General features: G+C 38.7%; 1 protein-coding gene across 5 annotated transcripts in view; it reads right to left on the bottom strand.

Moving 5' to 3' along the window:
* The window catches only part of LOC145674620 (uncharacterized), a 69,962-nt gene extending 57,654 nt beyond the window's left edge, over positions 1–12,308 (bottom strand). For 4 of the 5 annotated variants that reach the window (XR_014128998.1, XR_014128996.1, XR_014128997.1 and 1 more), the window contains exon 1: positions 12,163–12,302. The gene's annotated coding sequence lies outside the window, so the exon portion shown is untranslated. Of the gene's footprint in view, positions 1–12,162 lie in introns of all 5 variants that reach the window. The other variant, XM_081744838.1, reaches the window with a different exon arrangement.
* Between the last annotated feature and the right edge of the window lie 14,576 nt (positions 12,309–26,884).

Here is a 26,884-nt window from a genome sequence, read left to right as displayed (position 1 = left end):
ATAGCGATAAACTTATAAAAACATCTACTTGTTCACACGTGCAAACCCAATTAATCTTCGCACGTTTGTACTATAACAGCAACTCTTGAAGTCGAAGACTAGCGTATAAATATGCAAATATCTTCATGAAAAATCTAATCTACATCACAAATTACTGAAGTCTCATCCGGTAGGTTTGTCTTATTCTGGTGCTTTTATATAATTACGCTTGTTCCTTAATTCATAATCATGCTTAGTTCGCGTGTTGATTTTATTTTTACTGTTACCATTAATTTATTCAACATAACATTGCCCAATTTACTTCCGCCAAATTAAAAAAAAAAAAATACAAATTTCCAAATTTAAGCTGACAATTCAGTGGCGGAATGTTACTGTGAGCACAGGTTCTGACTAGAGACTCATTATTTCTAGTTCATTCTTTTCTTTAATGGATGCCTGTGAAGGTTTAACTTACCTTAGATGTAAATAGTACGTCTAGTCTTCCTTTTTTTTTTCATCTAACTGGCGTGTTAGTTACTTTTTATCTAACTGATTGCCTTTGTTACACCCTTTTTACAGAAAACTAAAAATATACACGATATGCTCTTGCACTGGAAGAGTGCATGAATACATACTGTATGCAGTTTTTAATATAATAATTTAGCATATCGTGTATAACGACAATAACAATTATGACTAGAAAAATGAAAAAGAAATCTTTGAGTTTTACGTCCCACGGTTATGCCGGTTAGGCTAAAGGAGACGGTGATGATGAGAGATGAATGAAGTGGTGGAATGAAGAAAGTGGGAGGAAACGGAGGAAACGGGAGAATCCCGAGGAAACCCACGAGCACGGTGTTTATCCATCACAAAGTTCACACGGCGAGAGCTGGGATCGAACCAGGGACCCCAAACACCGCAGATGAACGCTCTTCCACTGAGCCACCGTGCCCCCCAATTATGACTAGAATGCCACAAAACATAAAAAATACAAAAATATACGAGGGGCAGTCAAGACGTTCCAGGAATTCTGTAGCTCTTTATTACCACAATATAAGTACACATTTTACTTAATCGCTTTCAAAGTTGACACTTTCGGAACACACACAAATACTTGTTCTACCGTTCCTACGATTGGTGGAAACACTGACGAAAAGCCTGTTCTGGTGTCTTCCGAAGTTCAGTCGTCGCGTTACTTTTGGTCTCTTCTACGTTGCCGAAACGGAAAAGGCCCAGTTTTAGCTTTGGAAAGAGTCAAACATCCGATGCTGCTAAACTGTTTTTAAGGCTATCAAACTCTCGGAATCAGATTTTTCCAAATTTGCACATGTACAGAGTTGAGATAGTGTCTGATGAAGATAACGTTAAGATGTCGAAACCGTTAAACTGTATTTCACTTTCAATAAATAAATGTATATACTCTGGTCAGAAGCGTTAATTATTCCTTTAGTGGGTTACAGAGTCGTGATGGATAGAGTTAAAAATGTGAATAAGTCCACATACAAAAATATTGTTCTTATATCCAAAAACGCGATAAAGTATAAATTTCAAATTTTCTGAAGTTTCACGGTCTAATTTAACTATTTTTACTTTTAATTTACTTTTGCTTACCTCTGTTTATCCAAGCATTCTGGACTTTTTGGTAATCTTGAAATAAAATGTTTAATTAAACACATTTATTAATTTACGTACCTATTGACTTGCTTGGAACTCTGATTATTGGGCTGCCTTCTAGGGTATAGTGTAATAGAAATCCCTAACAAAACTAATTGTCGAAAGGGTTTAACATCGCTTTTTTTCTCTCAATGAAGTAATTCGAGTCCACTAGGAAAACGTATTTTAAAAAAAATTTTTTTCATTCCTTATTAACCTTTCACTAACGCAAACTAAGGTTCGATTCCTGAATGGCGATAAAATGGTTTTCCCCTCAGGAGTGAATGTAAATAAAATTCATGTATTTAACTTACTATTATTAAGTATTCTGCCTTTTGACAAGTCCTGGGACTAATGAGGGTTTTTTTTTTTTTCTTTTTCTTCCTAATTTTCAGTTTGGGCCTAATGTTTCTTCCATGTTTCTCGATCTTCAGCTTCCTCTTTCAATTCCCAATATTTTTTTTCTATTTTTCAAATCATCGATCACTTGTGTTCTTCTTCCTATTTCTCGCTTTCCTTCCATCTTACCTTCTAAGGCGGTATGAAGAAGACAATTTCTTCGAAATATGTCTCCAATCTAATTGGCCTTTCTACGAAGGATGGTGGCTAGAAGCGTAATCTTCTCTCCTATCCACTTTAAAACATTTTCGTTTGTTACTCTTCCAGTCCATTTTATCTTCTCCATCTTCTTCCAACACCACATTTCGAAGCTCTCTAAATATTTCTTCTCTAATTTCCGTAACATCTAAGTCTCTGAACATAAAGTCCAATATTCCATATATAGTACTTGACTAATTTGACCAATTTCTTCCTTAGTCCAATATTAAGGCTAGAGTGACGTTTCTTGTTGAATGCTTCTTTGGTTATGGGAATTCTCGACCTGATCTCTTTGGTACAGTACGCGTCTTTCGTCAAAATACTTCCCGGATATTCAAATGATCGATCTCTTCAAGTTTTCTTTGTTCTACTCTGACCGGTAAGGACGCATTTCCACGGGATTTCTCATGACTTTCGATTTTTTGATGTCGATTTCCATTCCACAGCCTCCCAGTGTCAACTATTTTGTCAATAATTATCTCCTGTAGTCTTTCTTCGGAGGAGGTATTTAATGTACACTTACTTTGTTCTTTGGTAATGCTGTTAGCAAGTATTTTCGAAATTCAAGTTTTTCTAGAGTTTTCCTCACTATACTTGCTACATTCCTTATCATTACAACCAATGCTGTTATCTGTATTAAATGCTGAACGCTTATTTTCGACTTACATTCCCAGCAAAAATATTCTTGAGTTTGAATTCGGTAACTTATTTTCTTCCGACGATGATAGAAAACGTTTGGGTTTATTTCTGTGTTTCGAGTTTCTACTGATGTTTCCCTGACTTTCATGGCAGATGTTGGATGACGTTGACATATAAATAAGGGATAAATAAAGAATTTATATATGAGAACATTTATTCTATAGAGTCAAATAGTAATCAATTGCTCATACTTACATTTCACTTACCTTAAATAAAAATAGGTATTATAGTGGTTGGCTAACCGAAATTGGTTTACAATTAATGCTAGGAAAAATATATTTTATAAAATTTCCCTAACTTCCCCTGACTTCCAGTCCTATTCCATGAGATTCCCCATTTTCTTTGACTTCCCTGACCAGTAAGAACCCTGGCGTAACGTTCGGGTGGTTTACTACTTGAACGAAATTGTTCGATTTATTTTTTCAGGTTTAATCTCATATTCTACTCTATTCTGCGATGTATATATAGTACTGTAGTGTACACTACACTAAAGTACTATAGGCCGGTCTACCCTATCCTATGCTCTACTACTAGCTTACAATATTCTACGCTGTTATCTATATATATAAAATTGAAAATCACTATGTTTGTGACTCTAAATCTCCAGAACCGCTCGACCGATCTCGATCAAATTTGTAACATGGATGAAGTTCAAGGCTGGGCTGGTTTTAGGATATTCAATTTGATGGTAGAACTGAGGGGGGAGTATAAAAAATAAATAAAACTTAGTAACTCCTGAACCACTCGACTGATCTTGATTAAATTTTCAACATAGATCAGGACTGGGACTGGTTTTATGATTTAAATTTGACGGAGAAATGTAGGGGTGGAGAAGGAGGGGGAGATATATAAAAATTAATTTATATAAGACTCAAAGCGGATATTTTTGTAACTTAATAACTCTTGAACTATCCGACCGATCTTAATCAAATTTTCAAGATACATGAGGTTCGGACCTGGAAACATTTTTGTGATTTCACTTAAACTGTAGATCTTAGGGAGTGGAGAGGGGGACGCATAAATAAAAACTAATAAAACCTAATAACTTTTGAACCACCAAATCAATCTCGATCAAATTTTCAACATATATAAGGGTCGGGCCTTGGGTGTTTTTTATCGTTTCACTTTGACGCGACAACGTAAGGGAAGGGAAGATATATGTATAAAAAAAAAAAAAAAAAAAAAAAAAAAAAAGACAGCTTTTGTGACTTAATCAATCTTGAACACCTGACCGATCTCAATTAAATTTTCAACATACATGAGTTTAGAGGCATGGATTACTTTAGGCTATTCACTTTGACTATGCGATGTAGGGGAGGGGGAGAGAAATTTTAAAATCATAAAAAATGACCAATATTTGTGTTGAATCAATAGTTTTCGGGGTCGATGAGAAAAACAGTGACACTTCTTATACTGTTTCAATCCAAGTTCAGCCGTGATAGTTGGGCAGGGGAAGGGTACAACGTAGCGGACGGGTATAAACATTTAAAAATGATCGAAGATGAATAATATTAGTGTCGAATCCATAGTTTTAGGAGTAGCTGAGATTAACAGTGACAATCCTGATGCCGTGTGTCGCGGCACGGAGGAGGGGGAGCTCAATATATAATAATAATCGAAAATGATCAATATTAGGGTCTAATCCATGGTTTTCGGGATCATTCGGATGAACAGTGACATTTTCGATCCGGTTTAAATCCAAAGTCAGCCTCGGAACTTGGGGGAGGGGAGAAAGAAATATATAAAATGATCACAAATGGCCACTATCAGTGTCGAATTTGTAGTTTTCTGGGTCGCTTAGATGAACAGTGATACTTTCGATCAGGTTTAATTCAAATTCAACCCCGCAACTTGGGGGAGGAGGAGGAAGAGATATTTAAAAATGATCGAAAATGACCGATATTAGTGCTGAATCCACATTTTTCGGGGTTGATGAGATGAACTCCCGATGCCATTTCCCGCAACATAGGGGAGGAGGAAATATATATATATATATATATATATATAAGCTTAAACTATCTCTCCGACTATGATCACAAAAATTCTTATAAACAACTCTACCTCTCAACAAAAATACTCCTTCGCGGGTGCTGTCATTAACTGACTTCTTATTAGTGCTAAGGAATTGGTGAAATTACAAATTAAACGTAACGAAATTACTTTATCAGGTGCCATGACATGTATCACCATTTAACATTTTTAATTTCTGCAAAAAGTAAGATATTTCATTCCCTCAAATTAAATAACAACAACAACAATAGACCTAATAAAAGAATACTTCACTTTTGCTTTAGATGATTCCGTATGACATTCTGCATTTTGCTCAAAATCATTGCTTAAAAATTTGATTATATTCATGTAAACAGAGGTGTCATAAAAATGATCATTCATGTAAAAGCCAACCATCAACCTGTGTTCGGTAGGCACAATAAGTAAGAAACATCTATTCCGCGTCGGGGCAGGGCGACGCAGTAAGACACGCGTAAGATACGTCTGTATGGAGCACCTTTAATCGTTCCGAAATAATTATTCATACGAAAATCACGCACCAACTTGTGTTAGCTGAACCACTAAAAGCAATTGTTCCATCGTGCTTGCACGTTGTGTTTAAAGTATTTTGATGTGGCCTGCGAGGAGCTTCAACGCGCGTGACATATAGAAAATAACGGCAAGGTTCTAGAACACATGTCCTCCTTCCTATTTAGTTGTAATAATGACCGAAAACAACGTGCCCTGCGGGGCTCTAACATATTGGTCACTTCGCATGCATAAAAACGCGTATAGCATAAAACACGAACCAACTCGTCCAAAGTGGCCACTAAAAAGCACGAATGCTATCTAAAAGAGTCAGAGCAGGAGCGCAGCAAGGAGATCCGAGCCCTAGCGACGGGGTTCGCCCGTAGGGAGCAGGTGCGTCAGCAACGAGGGTATACGCATACACGAGGATAATGGAAGAGCACACTTACACACACAACAGTTTCACTATCACTAAAAATTCATTTCAATATGCTATGCACTGACAGTAATTAATATATTCACACTTCATTCCTTCACAAAAAATGTTTCACATCGTATTACACCTATAAATTTTCTATTTGGTAGAACTGTCTGCTCGATTGAACCAATAAAATCATACTTGTAAACATAATATATAGGTTGGTGCTAGTTTCCTTTTGGCGGAACACATTTTGGAAGATTTACAGGTGAATTCAGTACTTTGCATGAAAAGATATATTTATAAAGAACAAATTTCTGCAAGCGACAGAATTAAATACAAAGTAATACACCTTTGATTTATAAGTGTAGGGTTACAAGTGTAAAATCCTTACAAATGTTTTACCACGGATAAAATAAGTGAGTGCATATGAAAGTAGACTGCATTATAAACTATTTTCCACCGGCCCGCGGCGGCATATTTCTCCTAGAGATGCAAGGGCTCGAAAAAAAACTGTTTTTTTGGAAAAAAACTCGTTTTTTTTCTGCTTCGCTTCTCTACAGCACAAGAACTCATTTGATTAGTGGTTGATGTAGATAATAATATAGAACCTCTAAAATAAACCATGAATTTCGAAAGATTTTTTAAAAATTTTTAACATATTTACATTATGAATTCCAAAGGATTAACAAATATATATAATAATGTTTTAACGTATTATACACAAAATAAGTACTTTAAAAAAAAAAAAAAGACACAAATAACTAGCAAAATTGTATGTAGTATTTTTACTTCAAAATATCACACACCCTCTTTTTGAAACAAAAAATAAAGCATGAGAGAAATACATTTATACGATAATCTTAAAAGCTGCACATCAAGAGCTTGGTTTCGGGTGGTTCTGTACATTCTTGAATTTTTTATGCTTTAACTTTCATATATATAGTATGAATATTTCGAACAAATTTTTCATTCACTGATCACATACGTAATAATGTTACCACCTATCAGGTGCTTGGAATATGCAAAATCGGTAAAATTCCGAATTCTATAATGCACTGACTGTTCATTAAGCTTGTTCAGAATCGGAAAAATACCAAATTTTTTGTTAATGAATCATACGCGTAATAGACTGTTCATCTGATCACGCGGTTTCCTAGACTTATAACGACCATCACTGTTTACCCAGTGCTGAAAGTTTCTGAATTTTTAAAGACAAGAATTCAACATATCATTACGATTTTTTTTAAGAAAAACTATGGAATACATTTAAGAAGAGTGGAAAGAATCAATCATTGTTCCAAATCACAAGAAAGGCGACAAAACTGAATGTAATAATTATCGAGGCATTTCTCTTTACATTCTATTAAGATTGATTCCATACGCAGATGAAATTATTGGAGATTATCAGTGTGGATTTAGGGAAATCGATCAACTATCGACCAGATATTTACTATTCGATAAATACTCGAAAAGAAATGGGCATATATTACCCAACTGATTATTGGTTTCAAAAAGGCTTACGACTCGAATAGGAAGGAAACATTGTACAACATTCTTACAGAATTCGGAATACCGAAAAAGCTAGTTAGATTAATCAAAATGTGTTTAAATGAATCCCAAAGTCAAGTCCGAGCAGAAAAATTCTTGTCCGTCGGGAATGGCCTGAAACAAGGAGATGCGTTATCGCCATTATTGTTCAGCTTTGTTCCGGAGTATGCTATAAGGAAAATTAAAGATAGAACCAGGCTCTAGAGCTGAATTGTATTCAGCAGGTTACGACGTATGCTGATTATTTAAATTTAATAGGGGAGTGATTCCATTTCAAATCGTTCAGGGTGGTCCACACGATTGTCTCAGATTTAGTTTATTTTTTTGAAATAAGAAACTACATACAAAATTATTAGACTCATATTTTTTCTTTTTGCTGAAAAAAAAATTCTTCGATATACAGCCTTCCAAAATGGCTGCCCTCCTCTCAGATTGTTCTAAAAACTGAAAAACATGTCAAATTGAAAGTTTTGTTGTAGAGAAACGAGTGTACTTAGTAACATAATCGTAATATCAGGAAGAGTACAAAGTTGTATGTTTCAGTGGAGGGCTAAAATTCGTCTATTGGTCCAATAGGAATCGCGTAATTCACTTGCAATGTTGCCAGCTTCGGTGAATTTTTTGCTAACTTCAAACATTTTTATTTCTGTCCTCACGAGCAATATCAACCATCTGCTTCTAGCATCGAAATCTACTCCATAAGATCTCTTGAAAATGTAAAGGACTTACGTGTCTGATTAATACATCCCACGTTATAGCATGATGAAAAGCTTAAAATGTCATTAAGACGCCATGTTTGGACGCCATTTTCTCAAAAAACCCACCTTTTAAAAATCTGAATTTTTTACATGTATTGGAGAAGTACCTAAGTATTTCATATCCGTTATGCGGCTGCAGCCTCTAACCTTCGCAATTAATTATTGAAATTTCGATTTTTGTACTTGAAATGTAAATATTTCCTATGGGCATTAGGTCCTATACACAAAGCGAATTGAAAGGGAATATGAAAATTTTGAGAGATAAATCCTGACAACAAATCCAGTTGAAAAGTTCCTATAAGCATGAGTCGAATTCCGCCTCGTTTTCGAGTCATAGGGTTTCCAACTCGGAATCCAAAATCGGCTCGCGACAATGGAAAATGAAATATAAATTTCTCGTTAAATCAGAACTGGACGTGGTTTGCCTGGACGATTTGAAATGGAATTGGTCAGGGGATGATAGAAGAACAATTCGTATAGCAGAATAGATCGATAGAAGAACAATCGTATTACTAATTATACAATCTACTTCCATCATGTATAAAAAATCAGGTCTCTGTCAATAGCTTTAGATCCAAACTTAAAAGGTACTTGATAGAACATTGCATTTACTCGGTTGAAGAATATGTAGAAAATAATTCGTATACGTAAAATTAAATGTATAGTAAGTAAATTAGTGAAACCATAAGAATCTATATTAATAATAGTATATATGTTTATGTATACTGGTATATACATATAAATGACATGTCCAATTTCGTTGTATGACGATGAACGGATGCAATAAATTATGATTATGACTACAATAGAAAGAAATGCAGAGGTCTTATTAAATACTCGCAGGGACATAGGTTTAGAAGTAAATGCAGAGAAAACTTAATACATGGAAGTTCACCGCGATCGTAATATGGCAAATTATGGATGCGTTAAAATATCAAATAATACTTTCAAATATCTGAGATCAATACCACCAGATCAAAATCATATCTACAAATGAAATTAAATGTCGACTGAAATCAGGAAATTCGTGTTATTATTCAGCTCAAAATATTTCGTCGTCGCGAATTCTGTCGAGGAATTTAAAGCTTAAAATATATAATCATGCCTACTGTTCTGTATGGCTGTGAAACATGGTCACTTGCGATGAGGGAAGAACGCAGACTGAAAGTATTTGAATATAAAATCCTGAGACGAATATTCGGACCCAAGAGGAACGGGAATGAGGGAAACTTCATAATGAAGAACTGCATAATTTATACGATTTATCAAACATCGTTACTGTCATAAAATGTAGGAAGCTCAGGTGGGCAGGTCATGCAGCCAGAATGGAAGAAGGTAAGAACGCTTTCAAAGTTTTAACTGGAAATACAATCAGAAAACGTCCATTAGGAAGACTTAGGCGCAGATGGGAGGACAATATTAAAATGGATGTTGCAGAAATAGGAATACAAACTAAAAACTGGATCCAGTTTGCTAAGGATTGAAGTCAGTGGAGAGCTTTTGTGAACGCGGCATTGAACCTTCGGATTCCATAAGAGAGAGAGAGAGAGAGAGAGAGAGAGAAAATATATTTAAGTTAAGCACAACTGCTCACCAACCATGAGCGAGTGGTTAGCTTTTGCGCTTCTATGGGGAAGTCCGGGATTCAACCCCGCATTCGACTATTTTGACAAAAGTTTTTCTTAATCGTATCTGCGAATGTAGAGATAATGCGTGTACTGTGAGTTCTGGCCGACTTGCTTTCTTATCGTTTTTAAATCGTTGTTGTTACTAATTACCAGCAGTGACGGATTTGCGAAGGGGTTTAGGGTGGGGATGCTTTACGGGTGAAGCTCGCACCCCGAAATTACAGAATTTCTAAAACAAACTAAATATTTGTTATGCCTTTACTCATAACTTCAAGGTCTTCTCAAATAAAAATTAGGTATTTTTAGAAAAACAAAACAGTAAGTAAAACCCCTCCCAAAATACTTTTCTAAATCCGCCACTGATTATCAGAATAAAATGGTCTTCAAGGTTGTATCCGGAAGGTTATTGCTGAATATACAAACGAAACATTAGTTATGCTTGTACTCATAAACTCCCAAATAAAAATTAGGAAATTTTAGAAAAAAACAAACAATAAGCAGAGAAACACCTCCCAAAACACTTTTCTGAATCCGCTACTGATTATTTGTATAAAATGGTATTCAAGTTTGTATCCGGAAGATTATTGCTAAATCATTGCACAGCTACAGTATAACAAGAATATGGAAGTACGCTTTGACAGATATACTGACAAACGTACGCTCTGACGGATATATTGAAAAACAAAAGTTTAGCTTATGTGCTAGAAGCTAGAGTAGGCCTACTAATCCCTAGGAAATGAAACACGGATAACTAAGAAAAAATGATGTAGAAAAGAAAAAGTGTCGATAACTCAGAAGTAAAATATCTTCTACAGTTGCCCTCAAGTACTACGTACTTGATGTTTACTTTAATTCATAGAACATGTGTTTCATCCATTATGATGGTGAATTCCAGAGCGAAATATAGCATTTAGGTCATGAAATCTTATTTAACTTTAGTGTATACTATAAGAAAGCTATTTAAATAGAAAAATCATGAAAATGAAAAAAGCCAAAATTTCCCCAAAAAACCGGCTTTTTATGTGCAAAAAAACATCGATTCAAAAAAGCCGGCTTTTTTGCATCTCTAATTTCTCCACAGTGTAAAGAAGTTGTATTTTACGTTTACAAGTGGAACACTAATAGTATGAAACCATGACAAGTGCTATTGAAACTCGTAACGTTGCCAAAAGTCGCTTGCTTTCACTACCTGACTTATGCGTATACCCATATTCGCTTACGAAAGCTACTTCCTTCGAACGCACCCCCTCGCTAACACACAGGCCCTCCGACTTCGCCCTATCCTGGCTCGGTTGGATAGCATTCGTGCTTTTAGTGCCCACTTAGCACAGGTTGTTTTGCGTTTTCTGCACACATCCGGACGCCGTACTTCTACCCCAGTCGTAAAAGAATTGTAACTTTTCAACGATTCCTTATGTTGGCCCCCTTGAGTTTTAGCTATGCCATGTGAGATATTTAGGAAATAATAAGAAGGGCACAATTATTTCGAGTGGTGTGCCAAAAGTAAACCTGAACGTACTCATTTATTTTTATTATATAGTAACCCTTGTAATGGTTTCATACTAGTAAACATTAAATTTTGGCTTTTTACATTATGAAAAATTCTCCGACATCGAAATTTAACATCCTACACAATTCTCTTTCACATATACTCACTCGTTTTAAGAATAAAACTAACTAGATAATTTTGGAACTGAAGGCCAAAATCAGGTAAAATCACCATGTAAAAATTATTGCGGATATTTTATGTATTTTTCCACTAGCCTCGTCTATGCGTATGCCCCCATCGCTGACGCGATGCTCCATACGGACGCTCAGTTTCTGCAGAGACTCGGTTAGACAGCCGCTCCGCTACTGCCCGGACTTGGTTAGATAGCATTCGTGCTTTTTAGTGGCCACCTAGCACAAGCTGGTTCGTGGTTTATGCAGTAGCTCCTCAATTAGTGCATGTTCTGCAAAAATAAACCCGAAAATGCAATAAATGTGTGAAAATTTGGTAGAACCGTCTGGTCGAGTAATGCCCCGAATATCCTAACCTAACCTGACCTGACCTAAACCATTAAAAAAAATACAGAAATTATAGCAAGAAAGCACAAAATTTAAGCAAATATTCTGGCCCCCCAGTTCGAAAAAATATGCCAAATTAACATTTGTATGACGAACTATTCTTAACTGATACCAGTTAATTACTGACAGTGAATCTTCAATTAACTCATTCACCGTGTGCACTCTGGTTTCTTTTCCTTTTTTTTTTAAAGTTCTTCCCGTTTCATTTCTATTGTAACCATTGCTCCGTGTTTAGTGAACATATAATTCACCTTACAGTTTATGTCATTGTAGAGCTGGAGAAAAATTACCTTACCTTGTACTTTCACTGTCAAAGACCGTACATTCACTTAACCCGCCATGTCTTGTCTTGTCCAGTGTTGCCAGATATGAAGATTAAAAAGTAGCGTAGCTCACAGTCTGTGGCGTAGCTGTGCTTCAAAAGTAGCGGATTTGAATACTTGTAGCCCAATCTGGCAACAGTGGTCGTCTATGTCTTGTCGTAGACCATTACCGGTCAAATAGGTAGGTGTACCAGCTTGCTAGTCATGTGTGCTATGAATGCAAAATTGTCAAATCTTTACCTCACACGGAGAATTTATGATTCAGAAACAAAATTGAATAAAATACAGGAGACAATTGGGAAGAAAGGACATGATCGGGAAAAACGTCAAAGTCAGGAAAAGGTCAAAATCGGGAAGGAAGTTCAGACAGTGAAAGAGGGCTGAAAGTCAAGTTGAACAGGGCAAAAAGTTAGAGGAAAGTGGGAAGTGTAAAATGAAAAAAAGAACAATACTGAGGTGGCATCAACAAGGGAGAAAGATCAAATTGGGTTGGAGAGTGAATTCCGAGAAAGTTAAGAGCAAAGCATCATACAAATTAGAGAACTCAGCCATTCCATTTGTAACGGAGTTTACACTTTTACTAGTGCAAAGTCATATGTTATGCAAATGAAACTTGTGTAGTCTGTGTTGTTATAGACCAAACAATACATACCCATGCCACCATTTATACTATAAAAATACATGTGAAAATATCGCACCGTTGCGGGAAAAAACGTCATTTGTTGCGTAACGGAGGTTACATTTTTTGGGAACAGGGATTTTTTGGGGTCTTCGTATTTTTCCATTCAGAACTCTGGCTCCTTGTAGCACTGCAATTATCGCTGTTCGGTTTTTTTGTTCATTAAAAGACAAACTATGAACTGAAAGGACAGTTGTGAAGAGAATCAGTAACATTTGATTTATTTCTGATATGATTGTTGTGTAACGGAGGTTACAAGTAATTTCATACCAGTGACAGAACTACTCCTGAGCTACTGCATTGTAATATAACTCGGTTTGTGATATTACAACAGTGTTCGATATGTAGGGGGATGCCTGGGATTTTCCCCCTCTGGAAAAATTATCCCGGCTTCTGGTTTAGCTAATGTCGTCCCAATCACGGATAGAGACTGTTGATCCCCCGAGGTCAAGAAATGCTCTTAATGAATTAGAGCAAAGAAATACATTCAAAGGAGTGTCCATCACTAAGCCTACTGCTAGTGATAAAATAAAATTTGACACTTTCCGATTGGAATTTCTTCAATCCCTTTTAGATAACATAAACTCCCGTTTTCCAAATAAAGATTTTTTCGTTGATGCTTCAGTGTTAAACCCTGCTTCTTGGCCTGTTGATCAAAATGAACTAGTATCCTTCGGGGACGATTCCATCCCTCGATTATCCAAATTGTTGAAACAGTCAATGAATGGTGTTTCCTTCGTAGCCAAAGAATTTCGTTTGTGCAAGAACAATCCTTCTTATACGAATCCAGCTGTTCAGGGTCTTAAGAAAGCTGTGGAAGTAATACCGATATCAACTGCAGAATGTGAACGGGGCTTTAGTGCTATGAATCAAACATTGAATGATCTGAGGAATCGTATGCAGATTGTAACACTTAGCAAGCTCTTTTTTGTATATGTAAATGGTCCACCTTTGCCGAAAAATGTGCAACAATGTGGATAAAATTGAAGCGTCACAGTGCTACAGACAATCCTACCGGGAAAGCAAGAGATGTCGAGGAATATTCTCATGCACCTCGCCTTTCAACTAAAACGTAAGCAATGTTTTTCTTAAAAAAAAGACAACTTTAGTTTGTTGTATGTATGGACTTTTTGTACTACTCTGTCTTTACTACATTTTCTGTTATTGTTTTGTTACTTTTGATAATTGAATGTTTTGTTTAGCTAGATTTTGAATTTGAACATAAAATATTGCTCAGATTAGAGGAGGCTCCAGGAGATATTTTTGGCCATTTCACAACTTTGAAGTCCCACTGCTCCTAATGTATATGCAAATCCACTTCACATTGCGATCCACCTACCCCCACTGGTAAATTAACAAATCCAACCTTGTATTACAATAATTATTTACATGATACATACAACTGTAGGCAATCTATAAACATATATGTAGAATGTTCTTAATGAATGTTCATCTTATACTAGTAACAAACAAGACAAAGACTTCCAAAACGAGATATAATATCTGTGTAATATCAAATCATGGGTGTAAAGAAAAGAGTGCTTTACATAGCACAAATAAGACAGTAGTCTATTAATAACTGACACCAAGCTCAGGATTTCCAGTTAAGAGCAATACAAAATATTGTGAGTGCAGTTGGAAAGTACTAACAACTTAGGAACATAAGATTCAAAATAACTTCACGTTACGGAAAAAGACAAATGAAACTATTAATTGCGTAAAATAATTGACAGAAATAAATATACTCCATCATGTTTCTTGAAGATCGGGTACTTTGTTGATTTTAATCAAATTTTCACTCTTTATATGTACTTCAACTGGATGTGAAAATTTGTAAAGCATCCCGTTGTGCATTATTTTCAGACTAGCAGAATATATCCATTCTTCGCATGGGAGCTGTATTTGGAAGTCAACGCCTGTGGGAGTATCACAATTCATTTCATCGACCGCAAAAACTATGGATTTGACGCTAATATCGGTCATTTTTAGCGATTTTTACATGTCTCAGTATCGCCCAATCGCTGTTCCCCGGCCCACATTCAATGGTAGCTGAATTTTAAAGTCATCGCTAATGGAAGTTTTTTTTTCATTCGCTCAGCCGCGTTACTGTCAGCCGGTGCCTTGAGCTAATGGAAGTGTCACCATTGATCTCAGCGACCGCGAAAATTATGGATTCGACACTAATATCGGTCATTTTGGATTATTTTTACGTCTCGGTATCCCCCCGGTGACCCACAGCCGAATGAGGTGAATGAGATCGGAGTTTCACCATTAATCTCAGCGACTACGAAAACTATGAATTCGACACTAATATTGCTCATTTTCTACTACTTTTACATGTATCGGTAAACACCACCCTGGTTTGAATTTTGACAAAAACGCTTCGCCTTGGTCTGGGGCTTGGACCAAGATATCCGCGACTAAAATTTGGTAACTCTCGGTCAAATTATCTGGTCTCCAGGCCGGTTCCGGTAAACGCCCCTCCTGAGACGGCCCCTGGTTCGAAATTTAAAAAAAAACGCTTCGTCTTGATCTGGGGCCTGGACCAACGTACCCGTGACCAAATGTTGGTAACTCTCGGTTCACTCGTCTGGTCCCCAGGTCACACAGAGACAGACAGACAGAAAGACAAACATACAAATAAACTCTTTATTTTATTTATATTAGATTAGATTTTAAGGTAAATTTTGTCTATTTGCTCGTAGCTAACACACTTTCCATTACGTTAATCAAAATGGGGCGCGGTGGCTCAGTGGTAGAGCGTTCACCTCCAGTGCTTGGGGTCCCTGGTTCGATCCAAACTCGCGCAGTGTGGACTTTGTGCTGGACAAACACCATGCTCGTGGGTTTTCTCGGCGTTCTTCCGTTTCCTCCCATTTTCTTCATTCCACCATTCCATTCATTTCTCATCTTCACCGTCTCCCTTAGCCTAACCGGCATATTCGTGGGACGTAAAACTAAAAAATTTCATTTCAAATTAAGTTCGTCAAGCCGAAACAACGTACTGTCACTTCCACATAATTTTAGAAGTGCCACCCGAACTTTATCTCCAGTCTGACAGATGCCTGCATACTTATAGGCAACTTTACTTGTAGCGCCACATTAGAAACTAACCATAACGTAAGTTCCTGGTTTAATATTATGTGCTGAGATTTCGAATTCCTATACAGGTTTTTCAATTGATGGCCCAGGAACATCAGAGTAGCTTGTTTGTGTGCTAGACAATGTGCCACTATCATCACCACCATTATCATGATCGAAATCAGTATAAACATCACTATACTTTACACGGCCTTGAGATAATGTTTGTATCACTGATTGCTGAGCGACCTCCAAGAAATATGTATTTTGATTAAGTTGGACGTTGCGGTAAGACCAACTAAAATATTATTTTCATCCATTTTCTGAAAGTGGTGGAAGTTCCGTATTCTAATTATATCAGTAGTTAACATCCAACATTTGTTCAGGAGGAGGCGAGCCTTTCTTCAACATCAGCTTGAGACACAAAAAGAACATTAACAGTTTTAGGAAATTGACAATATGCTCATAGAAGTCTTGTGCAGATTTAATTTGTGTGGCTCTGGCCTTGACCGACATCCAAACAGTCCTTTTAAATTGACCACCTATGGCGTTTACCGGTCCGTCTCCATGTCCTGGTGCAAAGGTGTTCAATTCCGCTGTTGTGACAGACAAGTCTTCTGTAAGACAGATTCCAGGACTTGTGTTGCACCATTCAAAGTCGAAGTTCAGTACATCTCGTTTGAGTAAACTTCGGTCAATTTGTAAAATCAACTGTGATTGGTTGTCGTCTTTTGCCTCTAATCTTCGTTTTACAAAGTAACAAATGAAAAAGGCATACCGCGCACCAATCTTTTCGACTTTCGAGATTGTGTGCATAGGGTTGTGAGTAGTCTAATTTCAGTGATCGTAATTGTGGTGGAAAAAATAATGAAATACGAGAAATATATTGTAATTTCATTAGTGGGAAAATACAAATATATTATTGAATGTAAACGAACAGACTTGGATCAACGAAGTTTAAACAAACCAAATTCGTCCTTTCATGCTAAAACCAAGTTTATCCACCATTTGACCGAGACTTAATCTTGAACGTTGTTGGTACAACAGTCATTTTCACCGAGCTTGGTTATGACCCTCGTTCAACTGTTGAACTTCGTTGGTGCACACGGCCATGATAGTTATCATGTTCCCAACGCTGTAAATCACGGGAGAGGGAATGAGGGTGGTAAGCAGAAAGAGAAAGTTTGAGAGAAAACGGCTGCCCAAACAAACTACCGAAACGTGCAGCTCGGTCAGCTGGCACATTGCCAACGACACCCACGTGACACTTCCCTAATAAAAAGAAAGTAGAAAAGCCATGAGAAGTACCAATGATTTAAACTCTAAAATATTGCGATCAGTTTTAGAAGTCCAAGGGTAGGATTGTAATGCGGAAAGGAGGGATTTGGAATCTGTAACAAGACAAACTGTAACATACGAATGTTGAAGAGAGTAACAGAGGGCAGCAGCTACAGAGTAAGCTTCTGCTTGAAAGATCGTAGAAGTGGAAGGCAAGTTGTAACTAAAATGTTGATTGAAAAAGGAATCATAGAAACCAGAGACGACACAATCACGGGACTGACAACTATTGGTATATAAATGATGGGTGGTAGAGGGGAAGTGAGGAAGCCAGGAGTAGAAAAGAGGAACAGAAATGCTGGGATGATGAAGACCGATCGAAGAGGGAGGGTAAGGGGAGAGTTCGACATTGAGATCTAAGGTCGAAAATATAATCATGCAAATAAGACAAGGGAGTCCGAGTACGAGAAAGGAGAAGAAGTAGAGGGAGAGGAAGGTGTAACTATACTAGAGAAAGGGAAGGGAGGAAGTATAGGGACGATGACGGGATGAATTATGTAGGTAAGACAACAATTGAAGTTTGGGTAGGAAAACTGTGACGGTACTTGTGAAGCGTAAAAGATAAAAGGTATCACTGAGGAATAGAATATAAATTTGAAGGGGAGGAACTCGCGCTTTCGCAAAGAGTGCAGTGGCGGCGTTAGTGGGAGGAAGTAAGAGTGTACGACAAAGGGTGCGGTATTGAAGAGATTGAATTGTAGTAATACGTTTTATGATTTTCGGGAAAAGCAGGAAAAGGCCATAAGTAATCATTGGAAGGTAAACTGGACGGAATAAGGTAAGAAGATGACGAATGTCAACACTCTAACGGGTGCTACTGATTGTAGGGAGAAGATGGAGATAGCGGCCAATTTTAGTTTGAAGAAATCGAGAATGAGACGTCCAACGTAAACAGAAATCCAAGTACATGCCTACGTATTTAACAGAAAAGACTTGAGGTATGGAGACACCACGGATGACCAAACGGAAAGGGGAGGAAGAACGTTCCCGTGTAAATTCCACAAGATGGGTTTTGGTCCAGTTAACGGAAAAATTATATTTATCACACGAAAGTGCAAAGGATGCGAGAGCAGTAGTAAGAAGATTTGAGGCTAGGGTATACACAACAATATTGTCAGCAAAGTATAAAGCACGAAACATGGTAACAAGATAAGGGACTTGGCGAGCGAGACATATATTAAATAAAAGTGGGGCTAAAACGGAACCTTGGGGAACGCCTTGGGAAGTGAGTCTGGGAGAAGTATACTGGTGACCAATGTGAATATAGACGACACGATTAATGAGTAAATTATGGATGACACCTAGAAATTTGGGAGGTAGACCAAGTTGCCAGAGTTCGTCTAAAATGTAATAGAAAGAAACAGTGTTATAGGCTCGTTCGAGATCCAAAAACACTGCGTATAGAGATTTACGTTGGGTGAAGGCCAACCAAATATCACAAACCAAAATACTAAGACAATCATAAGTGCATCGCCCCACACGAAAACCAAATTGATGTTGAGATAGAAGATTATGATGTTCCACAAACCATTGTATACGATGTGTGAGAAGATGCTCAAAGATTTTTGAAGAACATGAGAGGGAAATAGGGAAGTAGTGATTTGCTACCCCGGGGGGTTTTATTAGGTTTCAAGATAGATAGAACAGCATATTATTTCCAAAGGGAAGGAGTATGTTCAGTGGTCCAGACGGTGTTATCCGATATATGGGAAGGAGGCAAGTGTTGAAGGTAACTAAACGAGACGCCGTCTTTACCGGGAGATGTAGATTTGGGTTTAGAGAGTGCTATGGTTAATTTACGGAGAGAAAATGGGGAGTCCAGTTTAATGAGAGTAGGATCTTGAAAGAAAAGGGAAAACCAAATGGGAGGTAACATAGTCGTAGACGGGGCTAATTGGGCATGAAATAGGAAAACCCATGAAGAAGAAATATGTTTCCCAGAAGTAAGAGAACGAAGCAGATAGTTAAGGGAGCGGTAAAAGGACCAAAGTTTGGAAGGTTTAGTACCGGAAGAGAAAGTATCACAGAAAAGTCCCCAGGCTAAACGACGAGAGAGAGGGATATGGCGTTTGGCTAGAGCCTGTGTATGTTGGTAAAGAAGGAAATTAGCTGTAGAGCGGACACGGAGATAGGTATACTGGGCTTGGAAGCGTAGATTTATCCATTTTTGACACTTATAGATCCACCACTGGAGAACAGGGCGGAAAGGATGGGAAGCAGAAACAGAAGTTTTATGCGTGAGTGACGGGTGCTGAGTACAATTTTATGACGAAAACGAATCGCGTGGTCGTGGGAAGAGTGGGAAAGCGATGGAGAGGGTAAGTGTTCGTGTATAGAGTTATAGTGATCCCAGTCTAAGGAGGTAGAAGGGCGAGAAAAGGAGGGAATAGAGTGAGGGAAGGAAACCAGGGACAAGGACGAAAAGAGAGGGTAGGGGAGGAAGCGTGGATAAGAAGGGGGAACTGATCTCTGCCGAAAGCGTCAGTAAGCACTTCCCAGCAGAGGAGTCGACTGAGAAAAGGAGAGCAGAAAGAGATATACGGAGCAGAGGAGATTCTGAAGGACGGGGAATACGAGTGGGGGTGCCATATTTAAGAATATAAAAAGAGGAATGAAAATAAGCTGATCGACACCAAGAAACAACGGGGAAGGTAGAGTTTGAAAAAGAGTGATCCAGTCAGAGGCAAGCAGATGGAGATAAGGAGGTACACTCATGTCCAAAGTGACTGTCGCATATCTATAATTATCTTCTTGTGAGAATATAATTTGATAATATTTTGCAGGTAAATTTCATAGGAAAAGAATTATAAATACGAAAATTAGAATGAGTAAAACAAAATGTTGCTAAATGGACAAGGAAGTTTTATTTTCATTTTATTGTTCTTGTTTGCTGCTTTATTGACATGAAATTTGCCACATACGTCTTTGTCGATTATACACATACTAACATTATAAGAAACACCGGGCGAATTCGTTATCAAATTATATTCCTACAACAACATACTTTATAGACATGCGACAATAATTTTGGACATGAGTGTACATACATATTAATGAAGGTAGCAGATCCAATGCGAATGGACTCACAATATATCTCGGAGTGGAGAAAGGGGAAGGGTAGGAGAATATACGTAAGACTTTTACGGATTCCAATGGAACTACCACCGTAGCGATCAGCACGAAGTTCGTGAATCCAATTATATGTAGAAAGGAGACGGGGTGATGGAGTTTTCAGCCAAGTTTCCTGTAAGAACTTGGTATTCAGTTCTTGCGAAGTAAACTGTATCGGACGTGTTTCCAGAACTTGAAGGATTGTCTTAAGGGCACTGGAGAAATGGGATTGAATTCCAGGCGTGGTAGAAGTGGAAGAAGAGAATGAAGATAGGCGAAAAGGTGAATGTATAGAAAAACCTTATTTAAGAGAAGTGTGCGTGCGCGACGAAGGCCGTGAAATAGATTGAACCTAATCCTTAGAAGGATGAGTAGGGACGTGAGAAAAAGGTTGTTTTTTACGGGGTTTGTCAGCAGAAGTAGAGCCGATTGTAAAACTAGAGGAGGAAGTTTAGCAGTGTCCGCAAAGGACAACGAGCGGTGGGGTGGAGTAGAAGAGGAGTAATGCGAAGGTAACTAAGGCAAAGGAAGAGTGTAGTTGTATCCACACAGCGTTTGGCTTGTTGAAAGGATAGGTTTTCGAGAGCCATGAGCTGATTAATTTATGTTTGAAAGGTCCGTTCAGGACAGTACGGAACGTGGCAACGTGATCACTGGAAAAGTGAAGACAATGCGGTTTAGCGGTACAAGAAGAGGAAGTATGCCTTTCTAAGCCGCACGTGGCACAATGTGGGCACCCTTTTACAATTTTGGGAATAAAGGCCATAGTAGAAACATGTATAACATTGTTTTAGTTGAGGTATATAGATGCCCACTGGAAGGCGCATAAAAAAGGTACAATATTCCGGCAGAATGTTGGTATTGAATGTTAGAACAACAGTGCCAGTAGGTGTTCTTTGGTGGGAAGAAGAGGATATAAACGGAGGTCGGGTAGGAAGTGCGGAAGATGGAGCCCCCTCACCCACTGCGGAAGGAAGTTGAGAGCTCGTTAGAGGTAAAGAAATGCTGCGGAAGATACTCTAACATAAGTTATATTAGCTGAGCTCTGTATATGCGACAAAAGGTCTTTGTCACTGAGAGACGGATCCATATTGCGAATGACACCTTTGCGAGAAACTTGATAATTGGGTGCATATGCTTTCCAGTGATTTTCCTGTAATAAGGGATGAGTGAGGCATTGGTTCGCAGCAGAACCGATACGAAAATAAACTTTGTGTAAACCTCGACGAACTTGTTTTAAATCCATATCGGCAACACCATGCGTATGAAGTAATCGACCCAATTTCATGGGATGTTGACGACTGATACTACCTGAATCAGTGACGTGAACAATATAAGGTCCTAAATGATGGGTGGCATAAACATTTGCAGGAACAGTAGGTGCAGGAGCTGAAGTTGTAGCAGCAGAATCAATTACCATAGCTGTAGAACAATTGGTCATAGTCGTTGTCGAAGTGGCCTGGATAAGCGCAGTGCCATCAGAAGTGGGCGCCATGAAGGCAAAAAACAAAAGCAGGAAGGAAAAATAGAAGCACTACACAAAAGCCAATTGATAAGCACAAATCACAAGTACAAAGCACACCAAAAATATTGAACACAGTCAAAATTTCAACACGCAGTAGCACTGACTATTGTGAGGTATGATGTGAACACGAACATTGTCAAACCGAAACACCAACTCGTCATAAATAACAAGCTTCTGATTTCTTTTTTGCTAGATTTATGGGATAATATCAACTAGAGACACAGATTTTGAGCTAAATCATTGAAATTATTTAATGTAGTAATTGAACAGTTATGAAAACAGTTAAAATGTACAGTATAACTACACAAGTAAGAAAAATGGACAGCACGGACGCACTGATTAAATTGGAGATTGATTAAAAACGGAGATGAAGTGGTGCAAACATAAATTGTTATAAAAAACATACAAAAAGGAAATCGCTAGTGAAACAAATGTCAAAATATAGATGATGATTGCATGTAAAAATGTGGATGTAAAAAAATGATACTAAGTAGAATATCTTCATACCAGCAGGGCAGAGCATTTCTGGTCGGGTTTTTTATTGAAGGAAGTATTGGGCACTTGATGTACCGTTGGCTTCTGTGTTGTGCCTTGACTTGGGATTGCAGCGTATGTTGTGGTGAGGAGTAGCTACTGTCACCTACCCCATTCATGTTGTCCTGTCAGCACTGAGATCTATTGTTACGGTCCTGTCATGCGATAAATCCGTCGTCTTGGTTCTCGGGAACAAATCGACGAGATGAGATGATTTCCTGAGTTCTGAATTGTATTCCACACCCTGGCAGTCGGCATTTGTCTTAATTCCTGAAGAAGGGACTTCAAGTTTTCTTGGATTTCTGTATTTGGATGTCAGTGGAGTGTCCGGTGATGGCGTAGGCTGTTCTAAACCACCTGGAGGTGTCTTAGGTAGAATTTGTAACTATGCTGGCAGGCTGGATGAGCATTCATTAAGATTGAACGGATATACATCTGGCAGATGTGTCTGCGTGTTTCATGGGTAAATTGTGGGGTTATAGAACTGGTAGAAGGGCTCTGAAGCGGGCCAGTGCCTTTTTGGCTGTTGCTGTTAGGTGTTTTTCGAAGGTAAGGCGGTGGTCCAGAATGACTCCCAGATATTTGGCTTGCTCTTGTGGTCTGAGCTGGACACATTGAAGTCCATGGTCTCTTGGTGTAATGTTTTTGGTGACGTCCACCACTACAGTCTTTTCTTCACTGAGCTGGATCTTCCATGTTCTTGTCCAGTCTTCTAGGAGCGCTAGATGATGACGGAGATGGAAAGCGGCATATTTATGGCTCGTATGGCTGGCGAGAATTGCAGTAGTGTCTGCGTATGTTGCAGTGACGGTATTGTTTGTGATTGGTAAATCTGCCTTATAGATGTTAAATAAAAGCTGAGAGATGAAGGAGCCATGTGGAACTCCGGCCGGTATGTTCCTTGCATCCGTCAGATGGTTAGCATGGTTGACCCGGAAGGTTCGGTTCCATAGATAGCTTTGGATCGTTCTGATCTGGTAGCTTGGGAAGTTGTTCTGGTGTAATTTGTGTACAAGGCCTGAGTGCCATACTCTGTCAAACGCCTTTCCCACATCAAGGAAAACTCCAAGAATATGACCACCTTCACTAAATTATGTTGTCAGTGACGTGGACAAGTTGTAACGTGGTGCTATGTCCGCCCAGAATCCAAACTGATGGTCCGTAAGGATGACATTTTCTTCGATGTGTTTCAGGAGTCTGCAGTGAAGGAAAGGTCACGTGGAATTTTGTCCGGACCTGCGGCTCATCGTGGCTCAAGTCTCCTGATGATGCGTTGAATTTCCTTGGGAGATGTCAGGTCTTTTGCCGGGATGCTGTTGCATCTGCTGGATGATCTGGAGGCTGTGGTCCGCTGCTGCTTGAGTGTTTGGGTCTGCTGGCGTTTTGTTTTCCGTAAAAGTGTCCTGGAGATAGTCTGCAAAGAAGTTGGACTGATCTTCGGGAGAGTAGACTAGTCCTTAAGGCCTCGAATCCGCCATGCATGTGGGGTTATTTCTGTGAGTGTCAAATCCCAAAGTAGGAGCCAGAAGTCCCTTGACGGAGTAACCATGGCCTGGAGCCGTTCGTTCCATTTCCGCAACTGGATACTGTGTAGACGTTTCTTGACCCTCTTGGTCAAGGCATTCCAGAGGGACTTGTATCTAGGGTGACGGGTGATCTACCATCTTCGTCTTACCCAGCATTTCAAGTGGATCAGCGCGGGAGTTCGGGCGTCTTCCGGAGTTTGCTGTTGATGTTGTCTTCTCTGGACGGTGGTGGATAGTCACACGATGGACTGCATGGGTGCGGTAAGGGATTGTACTGCTGCTTCTATCTCAGCGGGGCTGTTGAGAAGGATTTCTAGGTCGACCATTTCTGCAAGGGTTGGAGTGTACATATCCCAGTTTGTTTCCTCGACATTCAGTAGTTGCGTCGTTGGCGCGTGGGTGCGTACAGCAACTGTGAACGTCATCAGAATGTGGTCCGAGTTAAGGGCTGTCACTGCATGTAGCCCAAAAAGTATGGTTACGTTGACAGTTAATGCCATGTCTAGTACATCCGGGAGTCCTCCATTTGTGGGAAAATGGTTTGGATTCGGCGGTGCGCTGGCTAGGAAGTCGAGCCGACGGAGGTGTTGTTGCAGCTGTCTGCCATTTCGGTTGGAGATTCTAGGGTTCCAAACAGGATGCTTGCAGTTGAGGTCCCCGCCCAGGGTGACGCGATATCCTAATCCCCGTAGCAGTTGTAAATTTTGTAGCAGCAGTGGGATGTGTGGTTTCTTGTATACTGGTGCTACATGTAGCGGACCATCCGGTGAGTGAGTCGTGATCCCTATGCCCTCCATAGAGTGATGGTAGTGTCAGGCCGTCATATGCTATGTCTCGTTTGATAAGTACCGCCGTGCCACCCTTGCGGCCTTGGCAATCCGTTTTGTACACTGTGTAGTTGCGTACTCTCAAAGAGTTTATCGGTTTCAGGTTAGTTTCATTCAGCAAGGCCACGTCGATATTTTCTCTGGTTAAGAAATCAGTTAGCTCTGTTTTTTGTTTCTACGTTGAACTGCTTTATACTAGCTAAACCATCATTAAATTAGCATACAGGCTAATCTTAATACATAACTACCTTACACAGCTAGTATGAGATAAAAGTGACTCTGAATAAGTTTTTGATAACCATACGTTAGTAAACTCTTAATATGACAACAATTGCACCTCAAATCGACTATCAAAACCGCCCTGTTTTACCCGTGATATTTTTTTTCATTAAACGTTCTAGCCCACACAAAGCTCCAACATCCATGATGGTTACGCCCTCCTAAAGTTAACTTGCACGAAGAAATGCAGCGTCATATATAAATTGCATGTGTTGAATGTAACTATTTTATTTAAAAATGCAGGGTATAATTAATGACGCCTATTTGGGCCTATATTCATAATCTGCGTCTTCTTTTAAAATGTATGTTTCCTTCTAAAAAGGGATTTTTTCCTGGTGTCACATGAAATGTGGAACGAGACTATGTTCAATCGATTTGTATTAGTGAACAAGAAAATCCATAGGCGAGAAAAACCCTCGATCGCAACCGTTCCGCACTTATGGTGGGGAGTAGGAGCACTGCCAACACAAAATGTTGTGGATAATAAGACGAAATATGAAGCAAGTTTGATGAAAATATGCGAAGAAGCACATCATATAGTAGAGTGTGACATAATATTCGACAATACTCTGACAAGTGAGGGCAGAGGCGAGTAGCACATAACGACAGAGGAGGGCGGATAAGCGCAAGTAAAAATGATCATATAATGAGGAAATCGGAGAAGCAAGACGTCAGGGGAATGGTACAGTAATAATACATGGTCAAGTAAGACGATATCTCCGGTTTACTATACAAAATAAATTCACATAAAACCACCTAACTTGCATCATAAATTAACATGTAGATCAGAAATTCACCGTTACAATACCCGTGTAAGTAATAAACTGAATATGCCCCGGCATTCTTTAAAAATAACAGAGAAGACATTTTCAATTTCGGCAGTAAGAATCTGGAACTCCCTACCAAAGTCAATCACTGACAAACCGTACAATTTATTTAAATCATCACTCCAAACATTATTTTTTAGAGATCAGAGACAAGGCATTGGCACACATGAAAGGTTTCCTCAGTATGAAATTGGACTGAAATTGGTATGAAATTGGACTAGCAGTATGAGTATAGTTCTTTCTTTTCTTTTCTTTTCTTTTCTTTTTTTTACATTTACATTTACTGAATGTTTTGTTTATCCTTAGTATTATTGAATGTATCATGTCATGTTGTTATTTGTATCTTGTATCTTTGTTTTTTTCTTTCTTTTCTTTGTAATTATGACAAGGGTTAGTTGGCAGAGCAGCCTCGGGCTGAACCTCGCCCGCTGAAATAAAGAGAAATTCAATTCAATTGAAGTAATCAATCCAAACTATAGACAGCCTGTAGACGACATTATGAAGCATAAATGGAAGAAAGAGAGCTATGGAGGGGATTGTCCTTAGAGTCCGGACCCCCTCCCCTCGTAACGTCCTATGTGAATAGACTGTTGTATACATGTAGGCATCATTCTCATATGTTTATGATGATGATGATGATGATGATGATGATGATGACATAAGCATAAGACAACAATATACGTCCTTCTGTGAATGCACTGCAAAGTCCAATACACTACTATACATTGAAAGATCAGTTCAGGAAGGTGGGAGCCGTTGCCCCATTGCCTTTCTACTCTGAAACTATGTACTTGATCATGTCCATGATATATTACCATGCTATTCCCTTCAAGTCTGGCTTGTATGTGTTCATACCTTCTATGGAACTTTTCCCCTACGCTATATTCCACGCTACCCGCCCACCTCCTCTGTTGTTACGTGCTATGCCTCTGCCCTCAGTTGCCAGAATATTGTGGAATGTAATGTC

The sequence above is a fragment of the Thermobia domestica genome, chromosome 17, assembly GCF_964235325.1.
Source record: "Thermobia domestica chromosome 17, izTheDome1.hap1.1, whole genome shotgun sequence".
Taxonomy (NCBI): domain Eukaryota; kingdom Metazoa; phylum Arthropoda; class Insecta; order Zygentoma; family Lepismatidae; genus Thermobia; species Thermobia domestica.
This window is presented reverse-complemented; position numbering and strand designations above follow the sequence as displayed.